Source organism: Rhinoderma darwinii, chromosome 1 (genome assembly GCF_050947455.1).
Source record: "Rhinoderma darwinii isolate aRhiDar2 chromosome 1, aRhiDar2.hap1, whole genome shotgun sequence".
Lineage (NCBI taxonomy): Eukaryota > Metazoa > Chordata > Amphibia > Anura > Rhinodermatidae > Rhinoderma > Rhinoderma darwinii.
Genome location: NC_134687.1, coordinates 160,899,689 through 160,917,705, shown reverse-complemented (window position 1 = coordinate 160,917,705; position 18,017 = coordinate 160,899,689).

The following is an 18,017-nucleotide window of genomic DNA, read 5'->3' as shown; positions in this document are numbered from 1 at the left end:
CAGGGAATCGGACGTGGAAGGACGAGCGAGGCGACGGAGGAGGACGAGCGAGGCGATGTAGGAGGACGAGCGAGGCGACTTGGGAGGACCACCGTGGGGGAACAGCGAGGCGGTAAGTAACGCCGAAATAGGCATCATGTGTGGCATCATGTGTGGCATCATATAAGGGAGGCCTATGTCGGCATATACGGGAGGCCTGTGCCATCATACGGGAGGCCTGTGCCATCATACGGGAGGCCTGTGGCATCATATCATGGAGGCCTGTGGCATCATATAGGGGAGGCCTGTGGCATCATATAGGGGAGGCCTGTGGCATCATATAGGGGAGGTCTGTGGCATCATATCAGGGAGGCCTGTGCAATCATACGGGAGGCCTGTGGCATCATATCATGGAGCCATATCAGGGAGGCCTGTGGCATCATATAGGGGAGGCCTGTGGCATCATATAGGGGAGGTCTGTGGCATCATATCAGGGAGGCCTGTGCCATCATACGGGAGGCCTGTGGCATCATATCATGGAGCCATATCAGGGAGGCCTGTGGCATCATATAGGGGAGGCCTGTGGCATCATATAGGGGAGGTCTGTGGCATCATATCAGGGAGGCCTGTGGCATCATATACGGGAGGCCTGTGTCAGCATATCATGGAGGCCTGTGGCAGCAAAAGCAGTGTGTCATCATTTCCAGTGTTGTAGCGTATACGTTGTGGCAGCGTATACGTTGTGGCAGCGTATACGTTGTGGCTGCGTATACCTTGTGGCAGCGTATACCTTGTGTGAGCGTATACGTTGTGTGAGCGTATACGTTGTGTGAGCGTATACGTTGTGTCAGCGTATACGTTGTGGCAACGTATACGTTGTGGCAGCGTATACCTTGTGGCAGCGTATACCTTGTGGCAACGTATACCTTGTGGCAGCGTATACCTTGTGTCAGCGTATAGGTTGTGGCAGCGTATACCTTGTGGCAGCGTATACCTTGTGGCAGCGTATACCTTGTGGCAGCGTATACCTTGTGGCAGCGTATACCTTGTGGCAGCGTATACGTTGTGTCAGCGTATAGGTTGTGTCAGCGTATACCTTGTGGCAGCGTATACCTTGTGTCAGCGTATACGTTGTGTCAGCGTATACGTTGTGTCAGCGTATAGGTTGTGTCAGCGTATACCTTGTGGCAGCGTATACCTTGTGGCAGCGTATACCTTGTGTCAGCGTATACGTTGTGTCAGCGTATAGGTTGTGTCAGCGTATAGGTTGTGTCAGCGTATACCTTGTGGCAGCGTATACCTTGTGGCAGCGTATACCTTGTGGCAGCGTATACCTTGTGTCAGCGTATACCTTGTGTCAGCGTATACGTTGTGTCAGCGTATACGTTGTGTCAGCGTATAGGTTGTGTCAGCGTATAGGTTGTGTCAGCGTATAGGTTGTGTCAGCGTATACCTTGTGGCAGCGTATACCTTGTGGCAGCGTATACCTTGTGGCAGCGTATACCTTGTGGCAGCGTATACCTTGTGGCAGCGTATACCTTGTGGCAGCGTATACGTTGTGTCAGCGTATACGTTGTGTCAGCGTATAGGTTGTGTCAGCGTATAGGTTGTGTCAGCGTATAGGTTGTGTCCGCGTATAGGTTGTGTCAGCGTATACCTTGTGGCAGCGTATACCTTGTGGCAGCGTATACCTTGTGGCAGCGTATACCTTGTGCCAGCGTATACCTTGTGGCAGCGTATACCTTGTGGCAGCGTATACCTTGTGGCAGCGTATAGGTTGTGTCAGCGTATACCTTGTGGCAGCGTATACCTTGTGGCAGCGTATAGGTTGTGGCATCATAACATTGGAGGCCTGTGTCATCATACCAAGGGAGGGCAGTGGCAGCATTTACAGAGTGGCAGCATTTACAGAGTGGCAGCATTTACAGAGTGGCAGCATTTACAGAGTGGCAGCATTTACGGTGTGTCAACATTTACGGTGTGGCAGTATTTACGGTGTGGCAGCGTTTACGGTGTGGCAGCGTATACGTTGTGTCAGCGTATACCTTGTGTCAGCGTATACCTTGTGGCAGCGTATACGTTGTGTCAGCGTATACGTTGTGTCAGCGTATACCTTGTGTCAGCGTATACCTTGTGGCAGCGTATACCTTGTGGCAGCGTATACGTTGTGTCAGCGTATACGTTGTGTCAGCGTATACGTTGTGGCAGCGTATACCTTGTGTCAGCGTATACCTTGTGGCAGCGTATAGGTTGTGTCCGCGTATAGGTTGTGTCAGCGTATACCTTGTGGCAGCGTATACCTTGTGGCAGCGTATACCTTGTGGCAGCGTATACCTTGTGCCAGCGTATACCTTGTGGCAGCGTATACCTTGTGGCAGCGTATACCTTGTGGCAGCGTATAGGTTGTGTCAGCGTATACCTTGTGGCAGCGTATACCTTGTGGCAGCGTATAGGTTGTGGCATCATAACATTGGAGGCCTGTGTCATCATACCAAGGGAGGGCAGTGGCAGCATTTACAGAGTGGCAGCATTTACAGAGTGGCAGCATTTACAGAGTGGCAGCATTTACAGAGTGGCAGCATTTACGGTGTGTCAACATTTACGGTGTGGCAGTATTTACGGTGTGGCAGCGTTTACGGTGTGGCAGCGTATACGTTGTGTCAGCGTATACCTTGTGTCAGCGTATACCTTGTGGCAGCGTATACGTTGTGTCAGCGTATACGTTGTGTCAGCGTATACCTTGTGTCAGCGTATACCTTGTGGCAGCGTATACCTTGTGGCAGCGTATACGTTGTGTCAGCGTATACGTTGTGTCAGCGTATACGTTGTGGCAGCGTATACCTTGTGTCAGCGTATACCTTGTGGCAGCGTATACCTTGTGTCAGCGTATACGTTGTGTCAGCGTATACGTTGTGGCAGCGTATACCTTGTGGCAGCGTATACCTTGTGTCAGCGTATACCTTGTGTCAGCGTATACGTTGTGTCAGCGTATACGTTGTGTCAGCGTATACGTTGTGTCAGCGTATACGTTGTGTCAGCGTATAGGTTGTGTCAGCGTATACCTTGTGGCAGCGTATACCTTGTGGCAGCGTATACCTTGTGGCAGCGTATACCTTGTGGCAGCGTATAGGTTGTGGCATCATAACATTGGAGGCCTGTGTCATCATACCAAGGGAGGGCAGTGGCAGCATTTACAGAGTGGCAGCATTTACAGAGTGGCAGCATTTACAGAGTGGCAGCATTTACAGAGTGGCAGCATTTACAGAGTGGCAGCATTTACGGTGTGTCAACATTTACGGTGTGGCAGTATTTACGGTGTGGCAGCGTTTACGGTGTGGCAGCGTATACGTTGTGTCAGCGTATACCTTGTGTCAGCGTATACGTTGTGTCAGCGTATACGTTGTGTCAGCGTATACCTTGTGTCAGCGTATACCTTGTGTCAGCGTATACCTTGTGGCAGCGTATACCTTGTGGCAGCGTATACGTTGTGTCAGCGTATACGTTGTGTCAGCGTATACGTTGTGTCAGCGTATACGTTGTGGCAGCGTATACCTTGTGTCAGCGTATACCTTGTGTCAGCGTATACCTTGTGTCAGCGTATACGTTGTGTCAGCGTATACGTTGTGTCAGCGTATACGTTGTGTCAGCGTATACGTTGTGGCAGCGTATACCTTGTGGCAGCGTATACCTTGTGTCAGCGTATACCTTGTGTCAGCGTATACGTTGTGTCAGCGTATACGTTGTGTCAGCGTATACGTTGTGTCAGCGTATAGGTTGTGTCAGCGTATACCTTGTGGCAGCGTATACCTTGTGGCAGCGTATACCTTGTGGCAGCGTATACCTTGTGGCAGCGTATACATTGTGGCAGCGTATAGGTTGTGGCATCATAACATTGGAGGCCTGTGTCATCATACCAAGGGAGGGCAGTGGCAGCATTTACAGAGTGGCAGCATTTACAGAGTGGCAGCATTTACAGAGTGGCAGCATTTACAGAGTGGCAGCATTTACAGAGTGGCAGCATTTACAGAGTGGCAGCATTTACAGAGTGGCAGCATTTACGGTGTGGCAGCATTTACGGTGTGGCAGCATTTACGGTGTGTCAGCGTATACGTTGTGGCAGCGTATACCTTGTGGCAGCGTATAGGTTGTGGCATCATAACATTGGAGGCCTGTGTCATCATACCAAGGGAGGGCAGTGGCAGCATTTACAGAGTGGCAGCATTTACAGAGTGGCAGCATTTACAGAGTGGCAGCATTTACAGAGTGGCAGCATTTACAGAGTGGCAGCATTTACGGTGTGGCAGCATTTACGGTGTGGCAGCATTTACGGTGTGTCAGCGTATACGTTGTGGCAGCGTATACCTTGTGGCAGCGTATAGGTTGTGGCATCATAACATTGGAGGCCTGTGTCATCATACCAAGGGAGGGCAGTGGCAGCATTTACAGAGTGGCAGCATTTACAGAGTGGCAGCATTTACAGAGTGGCAGCATTTACAGAGTGGCAGCATTTCCAGTGTGGCAGCATTTCCAGTGTGGCAGCATTTAGAGTGTGGCAGCATTTAGAGTGTGGCAGCTATTTGTACATCACTTTATCTAATCCCACAATGTGTGTGACTTTTTGAACAGCAGTTTACCAGAAGGAGAGGGAGCGCGCCAGTGAAAACACAACCGTGAGGAGTGTATTCGAGGAGCATAGATACTTTGAACAGGTGCGGGAGCGAGGGGACTACCCTAAACGTAGAATAATTGCAAATTATGGTTTTTTATATATATTATTGTACTTTTTTTAACAGGAGGCAAAGCAACGCTATCAGATACAGACGACGACAGCAGCAACCAGAGCGGATTACCACCGTGGAGACGAACAGGCCATTCTGAGCAGCATAAGTAACGAATTATAGAAAGTAAGTAATCCCTAACATAGGGAGTTAATATAAACATACATGACACACAAGTTCACCAGAGGAGCCAAACTATGCAGAGTGATCAGACAGGGATGTCATGATCAGGGGACTGTAGAGTGCGTACACTCCTACCGGGGGGAAGTGGCTTCACCTACTCACCTTCCCCATTAATGGCCATACCTTTTCCCAAACCCCCTGTCCCTCTAATAAGACTCAGACACTTGGGTTGGATAAATTTGGCCACAGCAGCCATTTTATTTACAAACAAACATCAAGAACAACAATTTACAAATAATAATAACAATGGAAGGGGAGTCCTTGGAGCTACAAAAGTCTGTCACGAAACAGCCCACCTGCATAGTATTTTACTCCCAGCCGTCACCCTACTGGCTCAGGGGCACCGTTATACCTGCAGTTGGCTGACCTCAACCGCAACCACTCCCCGGGACTCCACCCAGCGGGAGCCCAAATTGACCACTCCTCGGGACACCACCCAGCAGGAGCCCAAATTGACCAGACTACCAACCATAATAAATTGGGGAGGGACCATACCCCCTATGAATCCCCCCCCACAGTAATTTACCACCAACTCCAAGGACCCCCAATCCGCCATACAACTGCTGCGACATTGCAAAACTGTTCCACAGCATCCTCTGGTACCTGCGGAAAAACAAAAACAACGAGCAACAAAGCGAAATACCAAAATAACCAACACAGACGAACACAACATTTTGGGAGGGAGGGTGGGACAAGCTTCCCTGTGCTGTTAACTAAAGATGGCGGCGTCCTTCCTCTCTCCTACCCTTAAGTAACCTGACCTCGCCCCACTCACATACGCCCCCTCCTAACCACACCCCTAACTCCTTAACTCCTTCCCTTCCTACATCCCTGATCATGGTGGCCTCCCCCTATGGCATTCTGCCGGGTCCAGCCTGTACTTGATCAGGGGACTGTAGAGTGCGTACACTCCTACCGGGGGGAAGTGGCTTCACCTACTCACCTTCCCCATTAATGGCCATACCTTTTCCCAAACCCCCTGTCCCTCTAATAAGACTCAGACACTTGGGTTGGATAAATTTGGCCACAGCAGCCATTTTATTTACAAACAAACATCAAGAACAACAATTTACAAATAATAATAACAATGGAAGGGGAGTCCTTGGAGCTACAAAAGTCTGTCACGAAACAGCCCACCTGCATAGTATTTTACTCCCAGCCGTCACCCTACTGGCTCAGGGGCACCGTTATACCTGCAGTTGGCTGACCTCAACCGCAACCACTCCCCGGGACTCCACCCAGCGGGAGCCCAAATTGACCACTCCTCGGGACACCACCCAGCAGGAGCCCAAATTGACCAGACTACCAACCATAATAAATTGGGGAGGGACCATACCCCCTATGAATCCCCCCCCACAGTAATTTACCACCAACTCCAAGGACCCCCAATCCGCCACACGAACATACTTAGACACCTTTAAGTATGCGAGCCCCCACCCAACAAGAGGGCCCTTTCGATACCTTCCTGCAGGCGCAGAGTCCACAGGTCAATCCCCACGGCCGTCAGGTACACACCATCACCTAGCCAATAATTATCCTGGCCATCCTCGAAGTCATAATGACGCACGAAGACCCCCCCGTTTCTCACCACGAAACTGCCCGATTAACCTTAACCCTGGCTTTATTTAACCGCGGCACCGATCTTGCATGCCGCCAAACCTTGCGCGGGACAATCTCTGACCACACCACCTTAATACCCGGGAAAACGGACCATAACCTGAGTAGATCGTATTTTATATCCCTGATCAACTCACGAAAAGGACGACTACCCAAATCGTTACCCCCGACTTGTAACACCAAGACATCCGGGGCCCTGTCCATCCGCACAAACCGATGCACGTCCGGCAACACCCGACTCCACAGCATCCCCCTACTCCCCAGCCACCGCACGACTACATCTTCCCGCCGAAAACCCAACTGCCGCCCGTCCGGACGAACATGCGCCCCCCAATGAACGTAGGAATGCCCGACTATCCACACCAATCGGCCCGCGGGTCCTGAAAAAGAAAACCACTGATTAACAAAACGAGTAAGGATGCAAGCGAAACATGGAGGAGGAGAGAAAAAGCGACGAGGGGGGCAGGAGGGAGTGTAGAGAAGGAGGGATTACGACTGGACTATCATATAAACTGAGGGCGCACATACAGCTGGAAACGGCGGGAATCCCATCGACCTATCCGCTTTACCACTTCCTCACCCAATCCCCATGCCACCGCCTCTGTCGCTGCCCAATCCCAATCCGAAAATAATGGGGGGGAACAAAGCCTCCTCCAATCCCAACAGCCGCACACACTCCAATCCGTTACCAACACATCTTCCATTCTCAACCCCCCAGGTCTCCTTGTGCTGGGAGCCACCAGCTCCCCGACCCTCAGGGCCCCAAAAAATGCCCACGAGAATGCCAACCTATACAGGATCACCTCGTAGCTGGAAAAACAAATGTCACACAACACCCCCCACAACTGTTCCAGCAACATAAAAGACACTGGGCGCCGCCGATCCGGCAACGTCCTCCCTCTCCTGTACCCCCTCAGGGCCTGGCCAACCCAAAAACTTTTTGTAACATCCGTGTACCCCCGGACGTTACAACCAAAAACCAGGGCTGCCACAAAATGATTTACCTTGGACACTGACCAGCCCCCGAGACTTGCCCCAGAAAACTAACAACGCCACCACCCGATCATCATCCGTCACTACACCCTCCAGAACTGCCAACCAACTCTCCCCCTCCCGCCATGCCGAATCATAAGCAGCCCAAGTACCCTGAGCAAGCGAAACCTGAATCAAACCTCCTGCGGCTCGTAACCCAGCCCCCACACCCATTCTGGGCAAGCGATCCCGTCCTCCTCCGCGTCCGGAGCCACCATCCTGAAACGCTCCCACTGCAAGCGAGAAAGAGAATCTGCGATGTCATTTTTGATCCCTGGCACATGAACCGCCACAACCCAAGCGTTCAAAGACAAGCAACGTAAAACCAAGTGCCTCAACAGCCGGACGACCGGGGGGGGATGACGCTGACACGTTGTTAATAGCCCCCACCACGCCCAAGTTGTCACAATGGAACCGTACCTTACTGTCCCGAAACCTCTCATTCCAAATTTCCACCGCCACTACTATGGGAAACAGCTCTAGGAATGCCAGGTTCTTCATCAAACCCAACTCCGCCCATTCCTCAGGCCACCGTGCCGCGCACCACTGACACCTGCAGTAAGCCCCAAATCCCACGCCCCCCGCAGCATCTGTAAACAGGTCCCAATCCACGCTGTCAACCACCGGGGCCATGATGAAGGACCTCCCATTATAACGATGTAAAAACTCAAACCAAACTGCCAAATCCGCCCTCAGCGCCTGTGTCAGACGAATAAAATGATGAGGGGCTGTCACCCCAGCCGTTGCTCCCGACAGCCGCCTGCTGAAAATCCGGCCCATGGGCATAATCCTACAAGCCAAGTTAAGCCTACCCAACAATGACTGTAATACACGTAACGTGATCTTACGCAAATGCCTAGCCCGGTCCACCTCAGCCCGTAACGCTACCCATTTATCTTCCGGGAGCCGACACTCCATCCTCAAAGAATCAATGGTGATTCCTAAAAAGACCAGACAGGAGCTAGGTCCCTCCGTTTTGTCCTGGGCCAAAGGCACACCAACCCTCCTTGCCACCCACTCCATCGTGCTCAACAATGTAGCACAAACCGAAGACCCGCCGGGACCAACACACAGGAAATCATCCAAGTAATTTATGACCGACGAGACCCCCGCAATATCGCAAACCACCCACTCCAGGAAAGAACTAAAAGCCTCAAAATAGGCACAGGAAATAGAACACTCCATAGGGAGGCAGTGATCCACAAAATAAGCCCCGTCCCAATAACATCCTAACAGCCGTATGCTCTCAGGATGCACAGGGAGGAGGCGAAAGGCCGACTCAATATCCGTTTTTGCCATTAATGCACCCACACCGTAGCGGCGCACCCACGCAACCGCTGCATCAAACGACGTGTAAGCCACCGAGCAAAGTTCCGGAGAAATTCCATCATTAACCGATCGCCCCCTCTGGTAAGATAAATGATGTATGAGCCTAAACTTATTCGGCTCCTTCTTAGGCACCACCCCCAGCGGTGACACCACCAGATCCGGTAAAGGGCAACTCTCCAACGGACCTGCCATGCGCCCCAACTCCTTCCGCAACTTATCCCCTACTACCCCTGGATACTGCAACGCTGAACGCAAACTACACAAGGTAAACGGCACCTTGTGAGCAGAGGCAGGGATACGGAAACCAACCCGAAAACCATCCAACACCAATCTTGCCCTCGACCTATCCGGGTACCTATTTAAAAAGGGCTCCATGTCTTCCCACCTCACCGGTGTCCGGCCCTTGACTAGCGCCCCCGGCCCCTCGTCCTTTTCCCTTCCGAAAACATTTAACCGCTCAGTGAGAGATCCCCCCGCAGGAGAAGCAGCTATGTTTGAACTTACAACCCGGTCCGAATTTACACTGGCCCTCATTACACTGCCAGCAGAACCCGGATTTTCCTCCTGCCACCCCTGCTCCCCCCCAGAAGGCAATGAGGGGCCGGCCACCCTGGCCCCACCCCCCTTGAAAGGACTGGCCAAAACGCACTGGAGCCATGACCCGCAACCATAACCCTATGTCTTTGTTATCCCACCTAATGTAAGGTCTCACTGCCTTCCGCTGCCGGAACTGCTCATCATAGCGCAGCCAAGTCTGCCCGCTGTAAACTCGATGAGCCTCTCCGATAGCATCCATATAACAGAAGAGGCCGGAACAATGTTCCGGCGTCTTCTGTCCAATTACGCTTGCCAAAATCGCAAACGCCTGCAACCAATTAACAAAAGTTTGGGGAATCAACCGATACCGAAGTTTTTTCTCCTTCTTCTTGCTTTCCAACCACTTCCCTTTATCTAAATTGAACTTCTCCAACGGCAACAATGAAAAAATGTCCACATATTCATCCCTCCATATTTTTTCCCTTCCGGTTTCAGATGCGCCCCCAATGGGCCCTCAAAACAAACATAGACCTCGCCCTTCGCCTTATTATCCAACCGTACCTCATCCACTGCCCCATCCTTTTCTGTCTGCACCGACACTGCCACACACGCTTCCATAGCCACCACCCCAGCTCCACATAGCGCGCTATCCACCACTACAGGCCCCGACGGCCCCACCCAAGCTGCAACCGGGGACGGGGAACCTATCGCCCCCCCTTCGCATCGCGCCAAAAGGTCACGCACACAACACAACAATTCCTGAATCTCACCCCCACCACCCGTACTTCCTGTAATCCCCCCCGCTACACCCCGGCAATCCCGTAGGCGAAAGTGAACCCCCACCCCCTACCCCCGGGGACCGAAATACAGCAGGCAATGAAAAAGTAGGAGACAGCGACTCACCGGGCTGCGCAGGTGCTGTGTCCCCACCAGCCGGGGCGAAGGATCCATCCAGACGTCCCTCTTGGTCACCGAACTCCCAGTCGTCCACTTCATCCTGCCCAGACGGCCCAGGACAAGCGCCGCACGCATGACATCCCCGACCTTCTGATGGAGCGCTCTGGACCTGCGCCGATGAACTGGGCCTCTCCGCCCGTCTGTTCGGGGCCTCGTCCACCCCGCGGCCCGCAGGTAGCCGCCCTCCTGCCCGCCGTGTCACCACCGACCGTGGCACACGCCTGGAATTGGTTGCATCATCCTGGGTACAGGTGGGCTGCCCGACTGGAGCATCGCCAGCACAGCCCACCGCAAGTCCTGGGTCACGTCGTCTGGAGGCAGAGGGAGGTCCCTGCTGCACGGGCGCCTGCCCTACCACCTCCGCTGAGCCAGGCCGGCTTCCAGGATTCCTCTCAGACCGGGCCGTCCTGCTCACGGCAGCCGAGCGAGGTTCCCAGCCTGGAGGGTCCCTCGTGGGGCTCCTTACCCTGCCCCTGGCTCGCGGCATCACTTCCGAGCTCAACCTCTCCGGAGGCCTCGTGCGACATGACCGCCGCCGGGGAGGAGAGGACGGCACCACCCGCGCCCCAGATCCAAACACGGAGCTGGGTAAGTAGTGCATCCATTATAAAGTACTGGACAAACTTCCCTGTGCTGCTGCAAGCTTCCCTGTGCTGTTAACTAAAGATCACCAGCTTCCCTGTGCTGCTACAAGCTTCCCTGTGCTGTTAACCAAAGATCACAAGCTTCCCTGTGCTGCTACAAGCTTCCCTGTGCTGTTAACTAAAGATCACCAGCTTCCCTGTGCTGCTGCAAGCTTCCCTGTGCTGTTAACTAAAGATCACAAGCTTCCCTGTGCTGTTAACTAAAGATCACAAGCTTCTCTGTGCTGCTACAAGCTTCCCTGGGCTGTTAACTAAAGATCACAAGCTTCTCTGTGCTGCTACAAGCTTCCCTGTGCTGTTAACTAAAGATGGCGGCGTCCTTCCTCTCTCCTACCCTTAAGTAACCTGACCTCGCCCCACTCACATACGCCCCCTCCTAACCACACCCCTAACTCCTTAACTCCTTCCCTTCCTACATCCCTGATCATGGTGGCCTCCCCCTATGGCATTCTGCCGGGTCCAGCCTGTACTTTCTTCCAAAGCGACCATGTTGCGCATAGTGCAACGCTTGAAGTTGATCAATCCATTCATACATTTTTTATTTTATTCTTCTGTAGGAAATATAACTTTGACATGCCGCATGATTGGCTGAAACGTTCTGTAATACAATGTGAAGGTACGGTGGTAATATGTGACAAAGCAAGGTGTTTTCACCAGCTGCTAAAGGTCCGGTTGGATGATGAGATGAGAAAAAAAAAGTTGTTTTCATCTGCTGATGAAGGTCCAGTTCGATGATGTGACAAAGCAAGGTGTTTTCACCTGCTGCTAAAGGCTCCGGTTTGATGATGAGATGAGGAAAAAAAGTTGTTTTCATCTGCTGGTGAAGGTCCAGAAACATGATGTGACGAAGCAAGGTTTTTTCATCTGCTGATAACTTCTTAGTGATTGTCGTTGACATGTGTGTATTTTCAATGTAAATCTCTTTTACATTTTCGTCTTCCAATTTCTACTTTTATATGTTGGTCCCTATCCGTCAATGTTGACTTTTTAACTGAACTCTTTTTTTGTGACTATGTAACAAAAACTTTTTGTGTTCTGCATGTAAATTTTATATTTGTGTTTATGATGGAACACTTCTTCTGTGTTACTTTGGAAGGCAGTTATGGCTTCATCAATAAAAAAAAATTGGTTTATAAATGCTATTCTCTTTAATTCACTGTCTCTATTACATAAAAAAAAAAAAAAATGGGTTGGTCAGGCAAAAAAGCTATACTCAAACATTGACATGGTGAAACTGTCTGGCACTGAGATCATTGACGGTTTTACAATGATCGTCTAAAACGACACACTATTTTGTGCCTTGGTCAACCGTAAATTCCCAGTGCCAAACAGTTACCTATAAACAATGTAACATGTTGAATACTCACTTCTCCACATGACAATCTACAACACACCATAGGCCACATTTGTGTGATAAATATGGGTGACTTCGCACGCGGTGACCCAAGAACTGCCACAAATGTGATGTTATGTCTTCAAAAACACGCTGTGGTTCATATAATTTTAGACAAACTCTCGAGTTTTACTCTTGCACTTAGAAAAGGCAAACTCACACATCTAAATTGGAATAGTAAGTATGGTAGTACACAAATACACCTCATTCAGGGTATCAACTATCTTTATGTAATCCCTCGTTATTACCGTAATGATCTTTTCTCATGCCATAATATTTACATTTACTTTTTTGATAGAAATGCCGTCGTGCATTGTCTCTGGTTGTGACAGTCGGTCTAATCGAGCTACTTACTCTCAAGGAGTGGCCCTGCATGTTTTTCCAGGCAACATTGACAAGATAAAAGTTTGGCTCCAACAGGCCAGACAATCGTTGGACAATCTAGATGCACTCTGACAAAGAATTTTGGATGGGAAAAAACAAGATTTATTTAGACTATGTTCAAAACACTTTGCAGAAGACTGTTATGTTTTTAAGTCGGAAAAGAAGATACGATGGCTGAAGGAAAGTGCAATTCCCACGATATTCCCTTATCAGGAAACAGAGTGTCCACCATCTAAACGGAAACGTACAGAAGAGGAACACAATTATTCTTGTGCAACACAATCCATGCAATTGCCTTTGCCTACTACATCCACCAACAGAATTACATACGCTTCGACCGGTACCTCAATGCAAAACGATCCACCAACGTCAATGTCCAAAGTCATGGGAGTGAAACATGTAAAAATTGGTGTCAAGAGGAAATTTTTCGAAAGAAATGCAGCAACAAACACCCGACATACGACATTGTCAACGAGAGCCACCAACACACCTTTCAAAAGAATAAGAGATGCAACCACTCAATCACACATCTTCACAGTGGATACAGGATGCCAGTTTCCAGAGGAAGAACTTTCTTTTGATAACCAAATAACAATGAAGTTGGATCATTTTTACCCATCAACGTTCTCAACCCCCCGCTTACAAAGACAAACATCAAGCAAAGTCATATTTGAGGATCCAGAGGAAAGCTTTGTTTCTTCTACTGTCATAAATGATCCAAGAGATCTGGACTACGAACCACCAGATTCTAGTTTATCATTTGACAACGTGACAACAAATTTGTTTTCAGAACGAGCAGATGAAGACCTAGTAAAAGAGCGTAAATTTTTGGTTTTTGAATCGGCTTTAGATGTACTGGTTGCTCAGTGCGCGTGTTTCTGTGGCCACAAAATAGAAAACACAGTCAAATTCCTTCAAGGTACCTATCTTTCGCTACAAGGGAAATGTCCCAATGGACATGATTATTTTTGGGAAAGTCAACCTAAGTGTAATCGTATCCCGGTTGGGAATGTTCTGATTGCAGCTTCCATTTTATTTAATGGTGGGAACTATGCCAAGATGTCTGACATTTGTAAATCGATTGGGATGCAATTTATTTCACATTCCACTTACTTTCGTCACCAAAGAAAATTATTATTTCCAGTGGTGGACATTCACTGGAAACAAGAAAAAATGGAACTTCATAAAGAAATCAAAGAAACACCATTGTGTCTCCTTGGTGACGGACAATGTGATAGCCCTGGGCATAATGCAAAATATTGTGTGTACACATTGATGGATTACAAGAGCGACAAGATTGTTGACTTTGAAATCGTTCAGGTTACACAAACCACATCTTCTGTGGCTATGGAAAGTTTGGCCTTTCAAAACTGTCTTAACCGTGTTATTCAAGATGGGCTCAATGTGTATGTTCTTGCAACAGACCGTCATGTCTCCATACGTAAAAAAATACGTGAACAATACCCAGAGATTGGACATCAATTTGATATATGGCATTATGCTAAGTCCATTCGGAAGAAGCTGAAGGCTGCAAGTAAAAAAAAAAAATGCTCCCAAATTGTTGATTGGATCACGTCAATAACCAATCATTTTTGGTACTGCTGTAGTACTAGTTGCGGTAATGTGGATGTGCTGCGGGAAAAATGGCTCTCTGTACTTCAACATATTTATAATGTACATGAATTCCCGGGGGACATTCTCACACAATGTGATCACAGATGTTTAGACATTGATGACGATCGCAAACACAATTGGATGTCAACAACATCGGCAGCCTATCAGGAGCTTGAAAAGATTGTCAAAGATAAACAATTATTGAAAGACTTGCCCCACTTGTCATCTTTCTGTCATACAGGAAAAATCGAGGTATTCCACAGCTTTATTCTAAAATACAGACCGAAAAGAATACATTTTGCTTTAGACGGAATGGAAGCACGGACAAAACTTGCTGTTTTGGCCCATAATCATAATACAAAACGGGAACAATCTAGAGTCCACCGACAGACCACAAAGTCGGATCGGCTTGGTAGCATGAGGTATAATGTAGTTTTCTCTAAACTAAGCAAAAAATGGACTGCAAAGAAAGAGTACGTACCAATGTCTTTCTCACACCTCTTTCCTATGTTTGTAAATGTGATCAAATTGACAAAACAAGAAATTGAACATAGTTGGCAAACACGTACATTGACCCTACCACCAAACATAGCCACAGAACCACGTCCGGATAAAGCATCAACTGTTCTAGCTCACAAGTCACGTTTTTAATGTACTGAACTATGTTGTGTTTGCCCTTCTACAAAAAAAGCGTACAACTATTTCCCACTATTTATATTGCCTGTTACTGTAATAATTTGTAAGCAAACTATCTGTGGATATTGGGTGTTGATTCTGGGATTTAGTCTGATTGCCATATTTGGAGTCGGGAAGGAATTTCCCCCACTAATGAAGAACAAAGCGTAAATAACCATGGGTTTTCGCCTTCCTCAGAATCAACACTAGCACTTTATATCCTGTATATTTTGTTTTGTTATGTACAATACTTATGCTGTGTTAATATATTATAATAAATAAACATCTAAAGTTTGGATTTTACATTTTTTTTATTGAAAAATATAGCATAGTAAAGTAAACAAACACATTTCAAAAATCGGCCATTTCAGAAGCATTATTGTCAGTGGCTAGCTTGAAACCAACATATACTTGATTTTCTTCTGGAAACATTGCTCTGACTTTCTGAACTGCACATGCTGGAATAGTACGCCTGTTTTTTCGTCCAAGGTAACCGTGAACCCACACGGTGAACATTCTGTATGCAACCATCCGTAAGGACCTATACATCATAAAAAAAAAATGTTTAGGCAATCATATTTGCACACTATACAGACCACAATCGTATACTGTCACCCCTTACATGGTAAGATTATTTACAATAATACATAACGGCTCACAAACGCTGGAGCGACAGACATTCTTTAATTGGTGCGTGGAACAAGATCTAAATTTACTTATAGTGTTACAGGGACCACAGAAGATTTGTCAGACACATATTAGACACATGCATGCTGCTGAAAGCACACATAATAATATTTATTTGAGCAATAAGGTTAGGATCACAATACCATCATTGAAACTTGACTGGAACCCAAACTAATTTCCTTACCTGTTATTTAGCGGTGCTTGACGTGTTGGACCCAAACATCTATAGCTTTCACATAGGGTCAGTTGTTCCCTGTCCAGACATGTGCCAATAAAAGTATGATGCTCTGTAATGCACCTCATCGGCTCATCTTCCTCCATTTTGTTTAGCACATTACGTATAACTTTGCAACAGACACATTCCTCTTCTGTCGGCAAATTAATGCAGTTCCCACACTGACACCACGATTCCACCGGTTTCACGGACGCTGAAGGAGTTTGTCTCGCACTCTGTTCTGCCCGTTTTCTCATTGGCTGTTGTACAAGAATTAGATTTGGATCCTGATATTTGGGACACCTTGCTCGTAGTTCCTGCTCTAATATTGCTCTCTAAAAACAAAAAAAAAATTTGGCACAATAAAATCCAATGTAAGTGAAGATTATCCAGATTGTGACAACAGTACAGAAAGGAACAGATGGACATTCACTTATTTATCATTGATTTTTTGAGTGGACATGTACATCTAATAATTACATTTTTCAAGCTAAAAATGTGACCCCAAACATAGGTATATTCCATAGTGTGCGCTCCACTAACGTCAATGGTGAAGGTGAGTGAAAAGACAATAAAAATAAAGGAACCAATATTCGGAATGGAATGGAGGACCAAAAGTTGGCTTACAAATTTAACTTTTCTACCGCTTTGGTTTCCATTCAAACAAGTATATGGGGGTGTGCTTGGCCCCCCACAAATGCAAGAGTCAGCGTGCTATCCCACAGCACAGTGAAGCATTTCACAGACATCAACTGCACAAAGTCTTACCTCCTGGGCTCTTTTTGCTTTCTCCTCTGGGGTAAATGTTGGTGGTATTCGTTTTGCTATTGGTTTATTGTCATCAATGGATTTCCGACTTCTCTTGGGCGCCATAACTGACAATTTGAAACAAAAGTTGATACATATCTCTCCCAAGACGTCAAATAAAAAACAGTATACGCTGCCACATGCCTCCCTGCATATGCTGCCACACAACTTCCTTTGATGTAATGGCACACCACCTTACTTGGTATGATGCCACACAATTTCCCTGTATAGGATGCCACACAAGCTCATTTGATAAGATGCCACACACTATCCCTGTATATGATGCCACCCAATATCCCAGTATAGGATGCCACACAAGCTCATTTGATCGGATGACAGACAATATCCCTGTAAATGTTGCCACACTAGAAATGCGGCCACACTAGAAATGCGGCCACACTAGAAATGCGGCCACACCGTAAATGCTGCCACACTATAAATGCTGCCACACTGAAAATGCTGCCACACTGTAAATGCTGCCACAGGCCTCCGCTGGTATGATGACACAGGCCTCCGCTGGTATGATGCCACACCGTACATGCAGCCACACCGTACATGCAGCCACACCGTACATGCAGCCACACCGTACATGCAGCCACACCGTAAATGCAGCCACACCGTACATGCTGCCACACCGTAAATGCAGCCACACCGTAAATGCAGCCACACCGTAAATGCTGCCACACCGTAAATGCTGCCACACTGTAAATGCTGCCACACTGTAAATGCTGCCACACTGTAAATGCTGCCACACTGTAAATGCTGCCACAGCCCTCCGCTGGTATGATGACACAGGTCTCCACTGGTATGATGACACAGGGCTCCGCTGGTATGATGCCACACCGTACATGCAGCCACACCGTACATGCAGCCACACCGTAAATGCTTCCACAACGTATACGCTGACACAACGTATACGCTGACACAACGTATACGCTGACACAACGTATACGCTGACACAACGTATACGCTGACACAACGTATACGCTGCCACACCGTAAATGCTGCCACACCGTAAATGCTGCCACACCGTAAATGTTGACACACCGTAAATGCTGCCACTCTGTAAATGCTGCCACTCTGTAAATGCTGCCACAGGCCTCCGCTGGTATGATGACACAGGTCTCCGCTGGTATGATGACACAGGGCTCCGCTGGTATGATGCCACACCGCACATGCAGCCACAC